Source organism: Archocentrus centrarchus, unplaced genomic scaffold (genome assembly GCF_007364275.1).
Source record: "Archocentrus centrarchus isolate MPI-CPG fArcCen1 unplaced genomic scaffold, fArcCen1 scaffold_54_ctg1, whole genome shotgun sequence".
Classification (NCBI taxonomy): domain Eukaryota; kingdom Metazoa; phylum Chordata; class Actinopteri; order Cichliformes; family Cichlidae; genus Archocentrus; species Archocentrus centrarchus.
Window position 1 is genome coordinate 1,969,939 of NW_022060276.1, and position 21,140 is coordinate 1,991,078.

At 44.8% G+C, this 21,140-nt stretch overlaps 1 protein-coding gene across 1 annotated transcript in view; it reads left to right on the forward strand.

Annotated features, from left to right (window-relative positions):
- Positions 1–21,140, forward strand: part of LOC115777477 (uncharacterized) — a 69,097-nt gene that overhangs the window by 18,881 nt on the left and 29,076 nt on the right. The window contains exon 2 of the mRNA XM_030725393.1: positions 8,198–8,200. The gene's annotated coding sequence lies outside the window, so the exon portion shown is untranslated. The remainder of the gene's footprint in view (positions 1–8,197; positions 8,201–21,140) is intronic.

The following is a 21,140-nucleotide window of genomic DNA, read 5'->3' on the forward strand; positions in this document are numbered from 1 at the left end:
CTTTTTTTTTATTTTTTTTTATTTTTTCTCCATTTCTGGTAATTTGATGGATCTTACATGTCGCAAGCCTTAAATGTTAAAATGGTTACATGGAACTGCAGGGGCCTACAACGTCTAAAGAAGGTCAAACAAGTCATTAATAAACTGCAAGATTTGGATTCCAGAATAGTATTTCTACAGGAGACGCATCTTATGAAAGAGGATGAGGGGCGGGTCAGGAGGAGGTGGCGAGGCAATGTATTCACTTCAACATTTTCTTCTCAAGCAAGAGGAGTTATGACTCTTATCCACGAATCTGTCCCATTCCTTGCAACCAATGTTATCAAGGATGAGAAGGGTAGATATTTGATAGTTCAGGGCTCTTTACTATCGGAAAAAATTAACCTAGTTAACGTATATGGTCCCAACACAAATGATTCTGGGTTTTTTCAGAACTTGTTCCTCTCACTTTCAGCGTTGCAGGGGCGCTTTGTGATCGCAGGGGATTTTAATTGTACTCTTGTTCCAGAAATAGATAGATCCACAGGGTCAGATCTGACACATAACACCTGTAGAACAACTATACAAATGTTTATGAAAACTCTCAGACTGGTAGACATCTTTAGGGAACTTCAGCAACAAACCAGAGCCTACTCATGCTACTCGGCAACATTTCAGACGTACTCGCGAATAGATTATTTTTTAATTTCAACAGAACTAATATCCAAAATTCAAAACTGTACCTATGGAAACATAGTGATTTCAGATCATGCTCCATGTTGTCTGAGCTACTGTGATAAGAATCTTACTAGGGATCCCCCTAGATGGCGCTTTCAGCATAAATGGTTGCAGGATGAAGATTTTGTTAAATATATAGGAATACAAATTGATGAGTTCTTTCAGTTGAATACTAATCAAACAACAGCATGCATCAGATGGGAGGCCTTTAAAGCATTTATTAGAGGTCATATTATTAGCTTTACAGGCAATAAGTCTAAGGAAGCCAAGACTAAAAGGCAGCACCTAGAAAATAAAATAAAGAACATTCAGGAGAAGGTTTTTCAAACAAATGATACTGAGTTGAAAAAACAGTTGTTGATCCTCAGAGCAGAATATGACAAAATGTCCAGTCTCAGAGCTGCATCCAGTCTCTTAAGATTGAAACAAAATTTTTACGAACAGGGGGATAAGGCTGGAAAACTTTTAGCTTGGCAGATTAAACGGCTTGAAACAACAACCTCGATTACATCAATAGAAACACAGAATAAAACTCTAACAGATCCAAGGGATATTAATAATGCTTTTAAAGATTATTATCAGAAATTATACGACTCTAAAGGAAAGTTAGACCAAGTGGAATTAGACAAGTTTTTAAGTAGACTACATATCCCTGTCATTGCAGAGGATTGTAGAGTAGACTTAAATATAGAAATAAATAAAGAGGAATTAGCACAGGCCATTAATGGAATGAAATCTGGTAAGCAACCAGGACCTGATGGTATCCCCATTGACCTTTACAAAAAATTTAAGGACAAACTTCTTTCTCCCCTTCTAGACATGTTCATGGAGTCATTTAAAAATGGCACCTTGCCTCCCTCTTTGAATCAGGCTCTAATTATTCTGCTGCCAAAACCGGGTAGGCCTCCCAATAAATGTGAAAACCTGAGACCCATTAGTCTACTTAACTCTGATCTCAAAATCATCTGTAAATTATTGGCACTACGACTGCAAAGAATCTTACCAGATATTATAAATAAAGATCAAAATGGGTTTGTAGTAGGGAGGCAGGGATATCACAATATTAGAAGAGTCCTGAATATTATTTGGTTCAAAAAGAACGCTAAAGACACAGGTCTTCTTTCAGTGGACGCGGAGAAGGCTTTTGATAGGGTCGAATGGCCCTATCTTTTTAACATATTGGAAAGGTTGAATTGTGGTAGTAACTTTATTAAATGGGTTAAAATATTATATAACAATCCAACGGCAGAAATAGTATCAAACAAAATATTTTCAAGGGCGATTCAAATCAGGAAGGGTTGTCGCCAGGGATGCCCTCTCTCTCCCTTACTATTCACACTAGCAATCGAGCCTTTGGCATCAGCTATTCGTCTCCATCCACGAATATCTGGGATCACGGTGGGTCCCACAGAGCACAAAATTTCTCTATTCGCTGATGATGTTATTTTATTTCTAACAGATCTGAAAAACTCAATTCCGGCGACGATGGAAGTGATCCAGGAATTTGGGAGAGTCTCAGGCTACAAAGTAAATAATACAAAATCCTCTATTCTGGTATTAAATCAAGGTGAAAGGATCAACCCCATCAGTGAGATTAAGCAGTTTAACGTGGTGGAACATTTTGTATATTTGGGTGTTCAGATTTTCCCAGAACTACAACAAGTGGTCAAATCCAACTACGAACTCCTAATGAAAACAATAGCTGCCTCAATTAACAACTGGACATCTCTGCCTATATCCATATTGGGAAGAGTTAATGTCCTGAAAATGAATATACTTCCAAAGCTATTATACCTCTTCCAAAGCATTCCCCTGCCGCCTCCTCCTGAATTATACAATTGGCTGAAAAAAAACATTTTAGGTTTTGTGTGGAATAATGGAAGGTCTAGGCTTCGCCTCTCGTTGCTTTATTTACCATTTGATAGAGGGGGGTTAAAGTGCCCCAACTTTAAACTTTACTATTGGGCCACTCAACTAAGGACTATTATGTTCTATTTTGCAGATAAAGATAATCCTCATTGGGTAGAAATGGAGTCCCACAATTTAAGTCTGACTCTTCCATTGTTCATATACTCCGACACATTAAAGAAGTTACAGAAACACACTACAAATCCCATTCTGAAAAACATGATAAAAATTTGGCAGGATGTTAGAAAATACCTTGCGGAGCCAAACAACATATCCCAATTTAGCCCAATATGGGGTAATCAGCTGTTTGCTCCAGGTAGGGCAGATGCAACCTTTAGGCTTTGGGCACTGCAAGGTTTAAAAAGTATTGGGGACCTTTACCCATCAAATTCTGATATATTTTTGTCATTTGGAGAGCTACAAATCAAATTCAAGCTGGATAAAAAGCACTATTTCAAATTTCTTCAGATAAGAAGCTTTGTTAAAGCAAACTACAACAATCTTAACAAGCCCCCTCTTACCTTACTTGAAAAGTTAATGATTCGGAATAAATCAAGAAAGGGCATCATTTCAGACTTTTATAATGTCCTGATCTCCAACTCATTAGAGAACTCAAACAATAAGCTTATAAACTGGAATTTGGACCTATCATCAAATATCAGTGAAAAGGATTGGGAAAGGGCTTTAATTAAAACTCACACAATGTCCATAAACAGCCGTCTTAGAATTCTACAATTTAAATGGCTAATGCGTATCTATGTTACGCCTGTGCATTTAAATAAATACAATAATAATATTCCAGATCTTTGTGTAAAATGTAACTCCAAAGGGACTTTAATACACTGCATGTGGGAATGTAGACAAATCAAAGCATTTTGGACAGAGGTGAAAGATATAATTGAAAAAATTATCTCAAAACAAGTTCCATTGGATCCTAAACTGTTCCTGTTAGCTTTATATCCTGGGGAACATAACTTTATTAAATCAGAACGTACCTTTATAGATATAAGCTCGTTAGCTGCAAAAAAATGTATTGCTTTGGTTTGGAAAAACATCAGCAGACCTAGTGCCACACAGTGGTTAAAACAGATGTCGTCTAATTTGCCGCTAGAAAGAATAACATATATTAGGAATTCCAAACAGTATCTTTTCGAGAGTATTTGGGGACCTTTCATTAATTATATTAAGAACTTAGACTTGACAGAAGGTTTGTTTGAGTTCTGATTTGCCGGAACCTGTGGTGTGCCATGTTGTATAGATGTATATATTCATATTTGACCAATTTGTAATCTGCTCGAATACCCCTGTCTTTGAGAAGCTGTGTTTTTTTTTTTTTTTTTTTTTTTTTTCTTTTTTCCTTTACTTCTTTATTTTCATTTCTCTAAGTTGAGTAAAACTAATTACTACCATGTAATAACTACAAAGAGAACCCGTTCAGACAATTACGTGCTTGTATTTGCAAAGTGAAAAATCCTAATAAAAAATATATTGGTAAAAAAAAAGGTGGAGATTGGACACCATTAGTCATGACACAGGCCGACGGGGAGTTGTAGAGTGTTTTGATCAATTTCAAAAAGTCCCCCCCAATTCCGAATCTCTCCAGCACATTGAATAAGTGCTTCCACTCAATCCTATCAAATGCCTTTTCGGCGTCCAAAGATATAGCAAAGGATCTGCAATTCATCTGGCGCGAGTACTGAATTACATTAAGTAATCTTCTCACATTTGTAAAGGAGAAATGATTTTGTAAATGCCGCCATTCCTCTAAGGCAGATTTTATCCCCAGAAGTTCACGGTCTCCCACATCATAGTTGCGTTCCGCTGGCGTGAATCGCCTGGAAAAGAATGCACACGGCCTCAGTTTGTTATCGTGTGCTGATCTTTGTGACAGTACTGCCCCTACCCCAGATTCAGAGGCATCCACCTCAACAATGAATTGTCGAGCGGAGTCTGGGTGGACCAGAATGGGTGCTGTAGAAAACAGTTTCTTAAGGTGTTTGAATGCGGTCTCAGCCTCAGGGGTCCAGATAAATGGTCTTTTAACAGAGGTGAGGAGTGTAAGAGGTGCTACTACCTGGCTGTAGTTCCGAATGAAGCACCGATAAAAGTTGGCGAAACCCAGGAACTGCTGAAGTCTCTTCCTGGAGGTGGGTGTCTCCCAGTCGATGACCACCTTGACCTTAGCCAGGTCTGCCTTTACCAGTCCTCCCTCTAAGATGTACCCCAGGAAGGTCACTGAAGAAGAATGAAACTCACATTTCTCGGCTTTAACGAAGAGGCGGTTTTCCAACAGTCTTTGCAGAACACAGCGTACATGAACGCGGTGGTCTGATAGGGATTTAGAAAAGATCAGGATGTCGTCCAAATAGACAAACACAAAAAGGTTCAAAAAGTCTCTCAGGACATCATTCACCAAGGCTTGGAACACAGCTGGTGCATTAGTTAGCCCAAATGGCATGACCAAATACTCGAAATGACCAAGGGGGGTTTTAAATGCCGTCTTCCACTCATCCCCTTCTCGGATTCTGACAAGATGATATGCATTACGCAAATCTAGTTTCATGAAAATGGAGGCTTTCTGTAAGGGCTCGAATACTGAATTAATGAGGGGCAGGGGGTACTTGTTTCTCACGGTAATCTGGTTCAAACCCCTAAAATCTATGCAGGGTCTAAGACCACCGTCTTTCTTTGACACAAAAAAGAATCCCGCCCCCACAGGAGAGGAAGAGGGTCGAATTATCCCTGCTGCTAAGGATTCCCTAATGTACGTCTCCATGGCCTCCCTCTCAGGACCAGACACGTTGTAAAGCCGACTAGAAGGTAAAGGAGCACCCGGGAGCAGGTCGATGGCACAGTCATAAGGTCTGTGCGGAGGAAGGGACAAAGCCCTCTCCTTAGTGAACACCATTTGTAGGTCATGATACTCTGAAGGGACAGAGGACAAATCAGGAGTGGCAACGCTAGAAGGAGACTTCAGAGAACCTCCCCGCGGAACAGCAGAGCGCATACAATTGGCCAAGCAAACGGGACTCCAGCTCACTACCCGTCCCTCCACCCAATCGAGGTGGGGGTTGTGAGTGCGCAGCCAAGTATGACCTAAGACTACTGGGGTGTTAGGAGTGTCAAAAACAAAAAACCTGACGCTTTCCTGATGATTACCAGAAACTAATAACAAGGGCTCAGTCTGATGAGTGATGTGGGCAAGGGTTTCACCATTTAACGCAGAAACAGATACAGGGGTGGAAAGAGGGCACAAGATTACACCTAACCGTTCAGCAAACCCTCTGTCCAATAAATTTTGCTCAGCACCAGAATCTATCAGGGCCTGGGATGTGTATGTGTCTTGTTTCGTGCAGAGAGTGACGGGTAAAACCAAACGGGGAAGAGACTGCTTAACCCCACCCACCAGGATCCCCGAGCTCACCGGTGGGCCCCTCCTTTTGACTGACGGGGACAGCTAGCCACAAAATGTCCTCCCTGACCACAGTATAAACATAAACGTGCAGAGAAACGGCGCTGATGCTCCTCCGGTGTTAGTCTGGCATGGCCTAGCTGCATGGGCTCCTGTCCGAGCTCATTTGGCACAGGTGGTGGTGTGAGACCGGCAATGTTAACGGGAGGCAGGGAGGCAGTGACCGCACCTGAGCTCCTCGCGGGTTGCTGGGAATTGGAGTTTTTACTGTCGGCGCGCTCCCGAAGCCGGTTGTCTATGCGCAAAGCTAAGGAAACTAAGGCTTCAAAAGAAGCCGACTCATCACGTGAAGCGAGCTGATCTTTCATCTTGTCGTTCAGGGCCTGGTAAAAAACTCACTGCAAGGCGTTAGGCGGCCACCCCGTCTCGGCGGCGATGGTACGAAATTCGATTTGAAAATCTGCTACACTCCGCGATCCCTGCTGGAGCCCTAACAGTCTCCGGGCTGCGTCTCCCTCAGAAGCGGGATGGGCAAAGGTCAAACGAAAATCCCTCAAAAAGTGTTCATAAGGATAGGTGTCGATATCGTTATGCACAAAAAAAGCCTCTGCCCAAGCCAAAGCCTTACGTCTTAATAAACTTAGAAAGAAGGATAGCTTAAGAACATCACAAGGAAACGCCCTGGGAGAATGGGCAATAGCAAGCGAACACTGCATCAAAAACCCCTTCACACGATCAGCATCGCCGGAAAATGGCTCAGGGGTAGGTGGGGTGATCCTCATACCCCCCACCGGCACAGACAGTGAACCGGCTGAAGGACCCTCGCTAGTAGGCTCGGTGACACAACCGGTGGGGTTAGACTGACCGGGTGAACAAACAGGGGACAACTTTCCCTTGATAGCTCGAAGTACACTGAGTGACTCCTCTTAACACTGCTTCAATTCAAGCTGCTGTTCTCCTAGAAACTTCAATACCTGCTCATGTTCACTCAACCTAGCGCCCTTTTTAGCTAGTGCTGCTCGTACCAGGTCTGCTGGGTCCATATTTTGGCCGGAGTGTTCTGTCATGGCCGGGGAAAAACTCAGAAGGAGGAACCCAAAAGCAGACTCGGTAGCCAAGTGTCACAACAAACGTGGAAAGGTTTTATTTACAAAAGGCAAACAGCTGAATATGCAAGGTCTCTACAGAGCGCGTGCAGGATTTGTCACAGGCGGCGTTCACAACAAGCATAGGTCACCGGGAAGTAAGTCTAAAAAGAGGGAAATAACGATTAGCGAGCCTGACAGGGATAAGTGGTCTAAAGTAACGACAGGAGAAGGAGATGAGTGGAATAGCTTACTAGAATGCTTGATAAGTATAGTCCCAGGGAGGTGAGGTGAGTAATGCGGGCGCAGTGGTCCGGGAGGACAGGCAGGCTGGGAGGGTCAAAAAGCGTCGTCCGAGGTCATGCAGGTAAACAACACTCCGGCAAGGACTGGAGGATTCACCAGGTCTTAAAAGCAAAGAATCACTGATGGTTGAGCATCCGGTGCGACAACCAACCGAGGACAGCCGCCTGCTCCGCCCAGCCACAAACGGCCCAGCCTACAGCGAGAGGAAAAGGACACACAGAGCCACACCACTCACCCCGCACCCTGACAATCCTGACATACGTTCTGCTGTGGTCCAGGTGTTAGAGGGTGTGTTGGAGGGCTATGGCTACTGCATCATCCACTGATCTGTTTGGATGATAGGCAAATTGAAGATGGTCGACAGTTTTTGGCATCATGGAGTTGAGATGTTTGAGCACCAGCTTTTCCAGACATTTCATGGTGACTGGTGTGAGCGCCACTGGTCTGAAGTTGTTCAGGGTGGATGCATCTGGTTTCTTAGGTGGAGGATTTGAGGACTATTGTCAGTGCAAGAGAGGTGTTGAATATATCGTGTACACACCTGCCAGTTGTTCTGCACAGGCCTTTAGGACTCTGGGTGAGACACCTTCTCACCTGTTTCAAAGCCCTCAAAACCTGAGTGTGTGACACCTGAATGACAGAATCATCTGGGTTACAGGGGAGTTTTGTGGGAGAGTCTGTGTTAAGTCTCTCAAATCTGGCATAAAAGCTGTTGAGACAGTCTGGAAGGGTGTTGTCTCTGATGTCCATAACCGTGTTTCTCCTGTAGTTAGTGACAGATTGGATTCCCTGCCACATACTACGTGTGTTGTTGTCTTGGTAGAAGCCTTCAAGTTTTTGGGAGTAAGCCCTTTTAGCAGCTCTGATGGATTTCCACAGCTCGTAGCAGGCCCACTTGTATTTTTCACTGTCTCTTGACTTGTACGCCTCACGTCTATTCCTTGTTTTACTACGGACATCTGCATTAAACCATGGTTTTTGATTGGGGAAAACACGGACAGATCTGAAAGGGACACAAATGGACGTGCACCAGCTAATGTAATCACTGACTGTCTCTGTGTACTCATGTATACTGGCTGTGGCTTCTTTGAATACTGTGATATCTGTTAGCTCTAGACAGCTCTCCAGTGACAGTTTGTAGTTTAGTTTATCATCCATCTTCTACTTCTTTTAATGCTGTGTGATCTACATTTTTTCCCCAACTTAATTGGGAGTTCCGTGCGGTCTACCTGCACACCTCTTGCGATCGACCAGTAGATCGCGATCGACATATTGAGCAACCCTGCTCTAATGTATACAGGTGAGGATATAGGTGCTTCTGATTATGCCACTAGAATAGTGAATAGGACTCACCTCAGATCACCCAAAACGCTTGATCTAATTCCCACATCTTTTTCAGCAACCACATAATGGCGTCACATAATTCAGAAAATGGGGCCTCGTTTGGCTTTTGTAGAATAGAATAGAATAAAATAGAACTTCCATCCATCCATTCGCTTCCGCTCATCCTGTTCAGGGTCACGGGGGGGGGCTGGAGCCTATCCCAGCTGTCATAGGGCGAGAGGCGGGGTACACCCTGAACAGGTCGCCAGCCTGTTGCAGGGCCAACACAGAGACAAACAACCTTTCACACACACATTCACGCTGTCATTCACACCTATGGGCAATTTAGTGTAGCCAATTAACCCCAGTAAGTGCATGTCTTTGGAATGTGGGAGGAAACCGGAGTACCCGGAGGAAACCCACGCAAGCACGGGGAGAACATGCAAACTCCACACAGAGAGAGGGAGAGGCCTGGGCCAAGGTGGAATCGAACCCAGGCCTTCCAGATGTTATTCTAACTGTGAGGCAGCAGTGCTAACCACTGCGCCACCGTGTAAAATAGAACTTTATTGTCATTATACATACAACAAAATGAATCATTATACAACGAATTATATAACGTCATTCCGTCATAATACAACGAAATTTCGTTCAGAACAACCATCCAGAGAAGAACAGACAAGACTAACATAGGGGAGATGGGTGTCCGCAGCCGCTGCCACACTGGCGCCGCCGCTACAATCAGTCCCCAGAAAAAGGAAACAAACACACATCATGAGGTAGTTAGGTTAAAAAAGTCATCTGGTACTGTGCTCAAAAGGAGTCTCGTACCAGGGTCCAAAAAATCACCTTAGCAAAGCATATTTGCACATTTAAAGCCAGGATAGCAAGACGGTGGGGTAGGGAGGGCGGGAGGGCGGGAGTGGATGCAGACGGAGACGAGAGGGTGGGGGCATTGTGGAGCCAGATGCCAGCTTCTAGCGAAAACAGTTCACTGATAGTGATGAATGTTTGTCAGCGGCCGTGGTACACCAGATCCAGCTCACACAAATCACAGAGAGGGCTGAGGGGAAGAGCGACCATCACACATAGTCCTGGAGAGATATGATTACCAGCCCAAGGCCGGCTAGGGAGCCGAATTCCTGATAATGCAGATGCTGTTTTGGAACAGGCTGCTTGGTTTTTCCAACAGCTTTCAGTCTCACTGGGAAACCGTTCAGTAAATCCAATAATCCAAATTCATTAGTTACCATCCTCACCGGGCAGGAACTGAACCTTATCTCCAGATCTAACCCCTCTCACCTGGGAGCACGTTTTCAGCTGGACTACCCATCCATTTTACGGCTCAGGTACACCAGGCTTTGAATCTGAGTCTGTACGGCTCTGCACAGCCCATCCACCTGGGTCTGCAGCCTTGGCAGATGTCGAACTGCTGCCCAGATTTTCTTAATTTCCTGGTAAATCAGGTATCCTCCGAGCCCGTTACCAAGTAGCCAAATATGTAGACGTCTTCCACGTCTTAAATCTCCAGAGCTGAGAGGCAGACACGTCTCCACGAGCCCCAAGAATCGATGATGTAGCCGACCGGGTCGGTTCCACTCGGACACGCAGGCTCCCCTTTCCCCGATCTCATAGTGGAGAAAATTCAATCTACGGTGGCCCAGTTTGCCAGATCCATGTTGCTTCTTAATCTTATTCTTATTGAGACAGTGTGTAAGAGACGCTCTTACAGCAAGCAGCAAGCAGGAGAGATAGGGAGGGCAAGGAGGCAGCGAGAGATAGAATGCGACCGTCCCCATCAGAGAGCAGGAGGGATGTTCTGATGTTCTGAAAAATGATTTGGGTTTTTACACAGGTTTCATTTGGAAATGCCCCCTTTGCTCAACACAGGCCTCTGGGCTTTAGTACCAGAAGTAACATAACTAGTTGTGGTTTTTGAGCCGGGTTGTGTCATAAATGGGGGCTTGTTCAGGATCATTTGGACTCTATTTGGGATATTTTTGTGGCGTCCAATTATCAGAGGGTTTTTTGTTTTTTTTTGTTAAGCGAGTGATGGTTTACTTATGGTTTTCACTGTGACTGAACAAACTCCCTTTAGTAAGTGTTTCAGATGGGTGGCTGTGCTGCCCTTCCATTAACGCTCTTGTTATTTTGCATTGTTGTTTTAGTTTATTGTGTTCTGTGGTTTCCCTGGGTGGGATATTCTTTGGAATTGGCAGTGAATGATCTCTGGCTCCCTGCAGTACAGTGGAGTACCAGGCCCAAGGCAACTTTAGTGTTTAAAGTTGCCTTGGGGCTGGTACTTTTGCTTGTATATTAGGCTGGGAGTTGCTCAGGATAAACCAGTGACACTTAGCTTTGAGATCAGTCACTAGTTATGGTTTTGTGGTTGAAACAGGAAGGCCTTTTATTGAGCTGGCATGTAGTGTATGTTAAAGCTATATCTGTACATATGTGCATCAAAGCACATGGATGCCAAATAATGACATGAGTATTTTGTGCTGTGACCTTTACTGTTATTGAGAAGTTGGTCACTTTTGTTAGATCACTTGAGTGTTACTGGCCAGGTGATGGCAGTAACTGTGTGGTGCTGAGCCACACTCGTGATTATTGTGTGGACACGGATCTCCACTTGTGGTTGTCACCAGCACACCTGCTTTACTGAATGTTCTAGATTAAAGTAACTTGCTGTGGCATAGGACCACTCAGTAAAACCATTTGTTTTGTGGGGACAACAGACCACATGCTGGGATTATTGGTTGCTATTTTTGGTATTGTTTTGTGGTAATTGTTTGCTTAATCCTTTTGGTTTGTGACGTTTTCCTTTTTGTGTTGGTCACGTTACTTTTGTGTGTTCAGTGTAGCAACTTGTGTAGCAACACAAGTTGTGTAACAACTTGTGTAGCAACACAAGTTGCTACACTGATGACAATGAGAAGGAAAAACTCCCTTTTAACAGGAAGAAACCTCCAGCAGAACCAGGCTCAGGGAGGGGGTGGGGGGGGGTCATCTGCTGAGGGGGGAGAGACAGGACAAAAGACACATTACGGGAGAGAACCAGAGACTGGAGCCAATGAAGAGAAGCCAATATGGGAGAAATCTGCTCTCTCTTTCTAGTCCCTGTCAGTACTCTAGCTGCAGCATTTTGGATCAGCTGAAGGCTTTTCAGGGAGCTTTTAGGACAGCCTGATAATAATGAACTACAATAGTCCAGCCTAGAAGTAATAAATGCATGAATTAGCTTTTCAGCATCAGTCTGAGAAAGGATGTTTCTAATTTTAGAAATATTGTGCAAATGCATAAAAGTGGTCCTGCATATTTGTGCCAAGACTTTACATAGAATCAGTGTAACAATTTTATCTTCAATCTATTTACATGCTTCAGTGAGTGTAACCAACTCAGCCGCTGACTAATAAAAGGGCAGAGAACCAGATTTCAAACTTCATACTGGGATCAACAGCCAGTAGATGTAACACCACACGAGAAGGAAACACCTCCTTCAACACACTACATAGGGTTGTTATGACCTTCGTATACACCTGACCGGCTTCATCATCACAGTCACAATGTTGTCTGTGGATATTTCCTTTAGGTTATTTGACAGAAAGTTTTGCTTAGTCTCCTGCTCCAGTTCTGCCATAGTAGGGTTAAATTCTCTGCAGGAAACAACCAAATCCCTTAATCTGCGCCTCTGACCAAGGCTGAAAAACTAAAATGGGCTGTCCAGTTGTATCTGCCACTTCAACCACAGGTATTTAAGGGACAGCTGGAGGTTCTGCATGTCACTGTCGGGTGTGGTGGACTATGGGAGATGAGGTTGAGGTGGATGAGGTATCTGATGAATCAACTTGTTCTGGTGAAATTCCAGATGTAGCCACTTCAGGGGCACAGTCAAGGTTGTAATCCACGTTGACACACTGAGACTCTAAGGAAGGATACAAACAATAATTTTGTATCCTTCAACAATAAGATTTATGTTTCAATGTTACCCTTTTTTTTTTTTTGCCTTTAACTCTTTTACTTTTACTACTTTCTCTTCCAGCTGTGAAATCCAAAAATGTTTTACCCAATCATACATAACAATGAGCTCCCTCACAATTAAAAAATAGGCATTAAAACAATAAGAAACATAATACAATTTTCATTCAAATACCACAGTTGCTACTCCTTTTTAAAATGTTGCTTTATTGGTTGCTACAGTGTTCGCTGCCTCTCTACATTCTCAACAAAAAATATATGCTTTAGACACAAGAAATAGATACATTTTTTGTGACTATTTCATGAACTGCAGTGAGACTGGGCTGGAACAACACACCTAGGCCCCTCCAGAAGTGCTTTATATTTGGAAATAACCCTACAGATTAAGTTAGAGAGGAGCTGTCCACTCCAGTCTGAGCAAGCTGACAGAAATCATAGGCCTGAGGTTCTGTCAAGATCCATTCAGATCAAAGAAGACAAAAGATTAATAAGAGAAAAAAGAAGGCCAAGTAACAATCCCAAACCAGGAAGAGCAATAAGGAATGGGAGTCTAAGTGGAGAAAAATTGTCTGGAATACAGTGATGTCATTATATCTGTCATTTCAGCCATTTTCACTTTCTTGAGAAAGTGCTTTCTGGGGTTAGTCTGTACCTGGAGTCTGTCAGCTCAGAGGTGAAAAAGTTGAATTGTTAGAATTTTGACGAAGGAGAAGAGGCTGGATTCTTCACTTAGGTTGCATTTCATCATTTCTAAATCCTCTAAATTATCAGGATCTAAAGTAAATAGATTATGCTTCAGGAGTTCCATATCAAAACCAAATCTTATATTTGGTGTGCACTTGTTTGTAAAGTTGCAGAGATTTAATAAAATAGGACTACAGCAGGCACACTTAAATCAGAAGTTTGGTGTCAGCATGCTGTATTTCAAAGCAGGCATACTTTAGCTTGCAGCGTCAGTAGGAGTGTAAAAGGTTCCGACAGACTTCCCGAGGCTCAGAGAGGACAAAGACCACACTTGCTTTATAGCTGACAACTGCTGGACGGGGCAGCCTGTGGCAGTACTTGCTTTTCTCCTTCATCCATTTTTCTTTCATGCAGGTGTTAGACAAGCCAGTGGCAAAGTGCAGTCAGCCACACACACACACACACACACACACACACACTTTACCTGAACATGGGTTTAATGTTTGTGTGTGTTGATCTAAATACGAACTCTCAATTGTCTGCAGACACTCGACACAGGTGTGAACCTGTTTCAATAGACAAATCCATTTCTGGCACATCCTTACTCAGGCAGGGCTTTCAAATTTTTTTGGAGCAGCGGGGGGCATGCCAAAATAGCAGGCACCTTATGACCAAGACCTCTGCTGTCCTCCATAGGCGTCACCCCCGCCCACACTCCGTATCCAGGTCGTGACCTCATCTGAACTGACAAGTACATATAAATTGTATTTGTCGGTTCAAGGTAAGAGGTCTTAATAGATTAGAAGGCAATGGAAGCAGATTTTTGTCTTGACTAGGTACAAATAGACTAAGAAGGATACAATACATGTAAGTCTAGTCAACTTAAGGACAGTTTTTACTGGCTGATCAGTGATGTACATAACAGGTGAGATCACAAAGGAACAAATTTATAACAACTAGCAAGAAGAACTAGAACAAGACTGAAGAATAGTCTGGTTTTGGTATCTCCTTCAAGCATGTCAAGTGAAGTTTTCTGAACAAACATTTTCAGACAGTGTTTCCTGTGTCCATGTCCATGTATGCTATAGAAATAGCTTAGGAACAAGTAGGAATTCCTACATGTTAACATGGACAGGGAACATTGTCTGAAAATGTCACTTGAAGGAGATACCAAAACCAGAATATTCTTCCAGTGTTAAGAACCCTTCAATCAAGAAAGTCTCTAAAAAGACAAGAACTAGAACACACTGAACAAGAAGTACCATCACTCATGGCCTCAGCAGGCAGTCATCTGAAGAAAAAGTACATAGTGCACTAACATCATACATGTATTAACACGATCAATCATCTGATCTTTAGTCAGAGCATTCCATTCCTAAGCCTGAGGAACAGCTTTCCTTGTCTGAGGAACAGTCTGCTTCAATATCAAAAGCAGATGAAGAATCACTATCTGACTCTTCCTCTGATGAAAACACTTCTGAACTTGATTCATCTTCTGATTCTGATTCTAGGTGAAGTTTAGATAGTGCTTCTTTAGCTTCTGTCTTAGCCTTTCGAACTGATGGAACCTTGTACTTTTCTTGGCACCTAGCCATTTGCCCACTGCTTTCTTGATAATGCCATTAAAATCAGGACTATCAACATCAGACCCATTAATCACAATCTGTAGAAGGGCTTGAAGCAGATCACCCTTCATTGATGCCCTCAACCTGATCTTGATCAGTTTAAGCTGACTAGCCCCTCTCTCTGGCCAGGCATTTGAAACTGGTATGGTGAGGAGGACCTTTGCTAGGTGACTCAACAATGGATAGAAGTTAACCAGACCACTTGTGTGGAGCTTTGAACATGCCCACTCAACAAGGGATGTCATTTTCTCAAAACCTTCATGCTTCAACACCGCCCTCTTCCATTTCCAAAGATCATATTTGAACTTCTCCCACTCTGCTAGCAGCTCATCACTGTCACCATTAGGGAGGAATTTGTCACCTAAGACTGGTGCCTCTCTGTTGGTTAGAAGCTTTGGCTCAAATACTGTAAATGCTTCCAAAATAGGTGCAGAGGGTCCAAACCTTTCCTCCATGTTGTGTTTCAGGGCATTTACATACTTCTCCAGAACTGAGAGAAGGTACTCCTGCTGCCTATTGGAAACTGTAAGTGCCAGTGCCCCAAGCCTACCATCTGGGGTCAAACCATCCATCAACTGCTGAATGAGATGGTTACCTTCTTCAGTTATCCTAGTAAGGGCATCTGTTGTAGATGAAGGGCTGGGCCAATGTTTACTGCACCCTTTTGAAAGCATTTAGACAATGCACTCGGTTTTGGAAGGATGGCATAAAGAATGTAAAGTACACCAACAAAATTGACAGTGTACATTTTGTTCAAAAGCCATTCGCTGCAGGATCTCTAAACTCAAGATCAAGTTTCCTAAGTGCTTGTAGCACAGCCTCAAGATCATCATACAGCATGAACTGCCTTGTCAAAGGACAACCACCTTGTTCAGCAGGCCTTTTTCATCTTTTAACACACCATTTTTTTTGTGCATTTATGCTTGAGTGCGATTTTTTTCACAGCTAGCTGGGTTTTCATGTACACATACAAGCATTGGGTTCAACTGTTTTAATCTGGTGGCAACACCATTTCTTTTGCCTACCATGACAATGGCACCATCTGTACAGAGACCTACCATTTCATCAAGGGAAAGATTGAATTGGTCTAGTCTGTCATAAATGACCTTACAAATAGTTTCAGAATCGGGGCTATCTGAATGCTCAAATACATTGGATGCGAAGAGAAAGTCAGTCTGAATGCTACCTTTGTCAACATACCGGATGAATGAAAGTAACTGCTCCTGCACTGCTATATCTGAAACATCATCACAAAGAAGACCAAAACACTTAGAAGCTTTGGCCTTCCTCACTACATTTTCTTGCAAGACATTGCCCAATGTGATCAGAATTTCCCTGATTGAGGCTGCAGACCGATGCGCAAAATATTTGAGGTCTGGACAACCACCTTTTTTTAGAAGTTTGAGTAGTGACTTACACTTAGAGTTAGCAATTAATTCCTTTGCCTTCGAAAGGCGAGCCGCAGTACATCGGCACTCGCCTGGCCCTGGGAGGGTCCAGCTGGAGGAATAAGCCTCGGCGTTGCTGCTTTCCGCCTTCGCCTCCAGCCCAAGCTTCCCCACAGCAGCTGCCGTTTACGACAGCTGCTGTATCTCAACCAGCCTGCTCTTCTCCCGCCTCTTTCCTGGCACAGATGTGGGATGTTGAGGAAGAGCCTGTCACTGATACGTTTCCGGTTTATACGGGTGGACGGAAGCGTGGCTCACGGCGGTGAAAAAAGCAGCCACCAGCAGCCACAGACCACTACTGTCACCACAGCCTCCGCCCCTGTGTGTGAAAACACCAGACAATTCATGAGTACTGCGTTTACCGATACAACTGGTAATGACACCTCTTCCGGGATTGTTTACACACCAGAAAAACGCAAACAGGATTTTGACTCTGTCATTTTGCTCTGTGAACAGTGGATTGAGCTGCCCGATGAGGCCTGTCAGGACACCATTAAGCACGTTATACAGAGACTGGTAACCACTCATTCGGGACTCGGTCCCCTTAGCCCCTCAGGTCCCCTCAGCTGCTTCGGTCCCCTTAGCCCCTCAGGTCCCCTCAGCTCAGGTCCCCTCAGCTCCCTCCTCATCTTTGGTCCCCTCAGCTCCCTCCTCAGCTTTGGTCCCCTCATCTTCCTCCTCAGCTCAGGTCCCCTCAGCTCCCTCCTCAGCTTCCTCCTCAGCTCAGGTCCCCTCAGCTCCCTCCTCAGCTTCCTCCTCAGCTTTGGTCCCCTCAGTTCCCTCCTCAGCTCCCTCCTCGGTCCCCTCAGCTCCCTCCTCGGTCATTTTGGTCCCTTTGGTTCCTCCGGCTCCCCCTGTAGCTTCTCTCCCCTCAGCTTCAGTCCCTTTAGCCTCTCAGCTCCCTTCGGCCCCAGTCCCTTTAGTTTTACTCCCCTCAGCATTGGTTCCCTCAGGTTCCCTCCTCAGTTTCAGTTCCATCGGTCCCCTCTGGTCCCTCCTCAGCTCCGGTCCCCTCTGGTCCCCCAGTCTTCCTCAGCCTTTTAGTGCCTTCAGTTCCCCCAGCTCCAGCTGTAGCTCCGGTCCCCTCAGCCCCAGTCCCTGTAGCTCCGGTCCCTGTAGCTCCGGTCCCGTCAGCCCCAGTCCCTGTAGCTCCCTCTGCCTCGGTCCCCTTACCCACCTTAAAGTCACCCCTGCCAGGACTTGCCTTTAAGCTACCCACACAGCAGCCCTAGTCGTTGGAGGAGACGGCTGTGCGCCCTGCTCAGCAGCATGGCTCTTTCCAGTTCCCTTGCTCTTTCAAGTGTCCTGAGCCTTTTAAGTGTCTGGAGCCTTTCGAGTGTCTTGAGCCTGCCTGCCTTAGTCCTCGTCACCGCTGCTGGGAGCGCGGTCAGCCTCCTGCTCGCCTTCGTCCTTATCGCCGCCGCTGGGAGCACAGTTGGCCTCCTGCTCGCCTTTGTGCTCGTCACCGCTGCTGGGAGCGCGGTTGACCTCCTGCTCGCCTTCGTCCTCGTCACCGTCGCTGGGAGCGCAGTCGGCCTCTTGCCTTGCTTAGCTGCTGCCGCTGGCATTGCGGGCAACCCCCAGAACTGCTTAGTTTGTGCCATGGACTGGTTGGCCTTTTGTTCTGTTTGGTTCCGTTTGTTTTTCTTTGTGGCCTATTCCCAGCTTTGTTCTGCACCTTTTTTTTCCTTTAGGTTTGTTTTTGGGCTATTTTATTTTCTTTATTTTCCTTGTCTATGGGGTTAAAGGTCAGGCCAGTTTGCTGGCCAATTAAGAACAGGGATACCATGGTCCTTAAATCAGGTACTGGTAGCTTTGGCACTGTGTGCAGGTGCCAAGTCCTGTTGGAAAATGATCTGCATCTCCATAAAGTTGGTCAGCAGCAGGAAGCATGAAGTGCTCTAAAACTTCCTGGTAGATGGCTGCGTTGACCTTTGACCTCAGAAAACACAGTGGACCAACACCAGCAGATGACACGGCACCCCAAACCATCACTGACCGTGGAAACTTTACACTGGACCTCAGCCAGCGTGGATTCTGTGCCTCTCCTCTCTTCCTCCAGACTCTGGGACCTTGATTTCCAAAGGAAATGCAACATTGACTTTGATCAGAGAACATAACTTTGGAGCACTCAGCAGCAGTCCAGTACTTTTTGTCTTTAGCCCAGGCGAGACGCTTCTGACGCCGTCTCTGTTCAAGAGCGGCTCGACACGAGGACTGTGACAGCTGAAACCATGGCTGCATACGGTGGTTCTTGAAGCACTGACTCCAGCTGCAGTCCACTCTTTGTGAATCTCCCCACATTTTTGAATGGGTTTGTTCCACAATCCTCTCCAGGGTGCAGTTATTCCTGTTGTTGTTGACTTTTTCTACCACATCTTTTCCTTCCCTTCGCCTCTCTATTAATGTGCTTGGACACAGAGCTCTGTGAACAGCAGCCTCTTTAGCAATGACCTTTGGTGTCTCGCCCTCCTTGTGTGAGGTGTCAAAGGTCGTCTTTTGGACAACTGTCACTCAGCAGTCTTCCCCATGATTGTGTAGCCTTCAGAACTAGACTGAGAGACCATTTAAAGGCCTTTGCAGGTGTTTGAGTTAATTAGCTGATTAGAGTGTGGCACCAGGTGTCTTCAATATTCAACCTTTTCACAATATTCTAATTTTCTGAGATACTGAATTTGGGGTTTTCATTAGTTTCTTTAGTATAATCATCAATCTGAGGTCATGCAGTTGTTAAACAGGCGCTACCTTTAGCAGAAGCAGGAAAGAAAACAAAAACACTAGGATAGTTAGGTTAAAAAAATTCATCTCGTACTGTGCTCATTTTGAGCACAGTATCAGGTTCCAAAAAAACACCTCAGTAAAGCATATAGGACATTTAGAGCTGGGATAGCAATATGGTGAGGGTGGGGCGGGTAGGGTTCAGGGTGCCAACGGAGACGAGGGGGGTCAGGGTATTATGGAGCCAGGCCCTAGCTCCCCGCCCAAACAGTTTGCTGATAGTGATGGTCGTGCGTCAGTGGTCGTGGTACACCAGATCCCAGGTCACACAAATCACAGAGAGAAGGGAGGGGGGAAGAGCATTTTTTACACAACATCCCAGAGAGATATGATTACCGGCCTCAAGGCTGGCTAAGGGAGCTGAATTCCTCATAAATACAGATGTTTTGGAACAGACTGCCTTGTTATTTTTCTCGGCAGCCTTCAGTTTAACTGGGACGCTCTCAGTAAATCCAATGGTCCAAATTGCTTGGTTACCGTCCTCGCTGTGCAGACATGTACCTTAACTCGGGATCTAATCCCTTTCACCTGCGAGCACGTTCTCAGCTGAATGCAAACATCCAGCTTGCAGCTCAGGTCCAACAGGTACTGAGTCTGAGTCTGTACGGTTCTGTATAGCCCATCCATCTGGTTAAGCAGTCTTGCGAGGGGCTGAACTGCTCCCCAGATTCTCTTAATTTCTCAGTAAATCAGGCATCCTCCAAGCCCAGACTGAAGAGATCCTGTTACCAAAAAGCCATATATGTATACATCTTCCACGTCCTCAACCAACAGTGCTGAAAGACACACAGGCCTCCACATGATCCATGAGTCAATGACGTATCCGACCGGGTCTGTTCCTCTAGGACAAGCGAGCTCCCCTTTCTCCGATCTCATAGTGGAGAAAATACGGTCAGTGGTGTTGAGGGGCCCAGTTTGCCACGTCCATGTTGATTCTTATTCGGACGGTGTGTAAGAGAGGCACTTACAGCGAGCAGCAAGGCAGGGTAAATAGGGGAGGGCAGGGGAAAGAGAAGAATGTGACCGTCTCTGTTGAGAGCAGGAAGAGAATGTATGTAAAGTTTGTAAGTAATGTAAAGTTTTCTCAAAAAAGGCAAACATTGTCTAAATGTCTAAGCTTTACAGAGCTGTTTATATGCTGCTCAGCCAGATTTGAGATTTTTCAGTATAGTTGATTAAGATTAAGATAGTGTTTTATTTGTCACATGCACAGTTATACACAGTACAATGCACAGTGAAATGTATTTTGTACCTGCAACCATATATACACACACATATAAATAAGAAGAAGAATAAAAATTAAAAAAAGTAATTCACACTATACACTATACTCTATATACTATACACTATACACACTTTTATAAATTATAATATTTACATTGTGCAATGATAGTCCAGTTAGGGCTCAGAGTTGAGCAGACGGATGGCTTGTGGGTAAAAACTCTTCTTCAACCTTTCAGTCTTAGCCCTCAGGCAGCGGTAACGCCGGCCTGATGGGAGCAGGGAGAAGAGAGAGTGTCCGGGGTGGCTGGGCTGTTTTAGGATCTTCATGGCCCTCAGCCTGCACTGCTTGGTGTAAATGTCCTGCAGGTTGGGGAGGGTGGTTCTGATGGTCCGTTCAGCTGAACGAACCACCCTTTTTAGGGCCATGAAGTCCTGCTTGGTGCAGTTTCCCATCCAGGTGGTGATGCTCCCACGCATGATGCTCTCGATGGTGCAGGTGTAAAAGTTCCTGAGCACCTTGAGTGGGAGCTTGAAGTCTCTCAGCCGCCTGAGGAGGTAGAGACGCTGTCTGGCCTTCTTCACAGTGATGTTTATGTGATGAGTCCAGGACAGGTCCTGTGAGATGGTCACTCCCAGGTATTTGAAAGTGTCC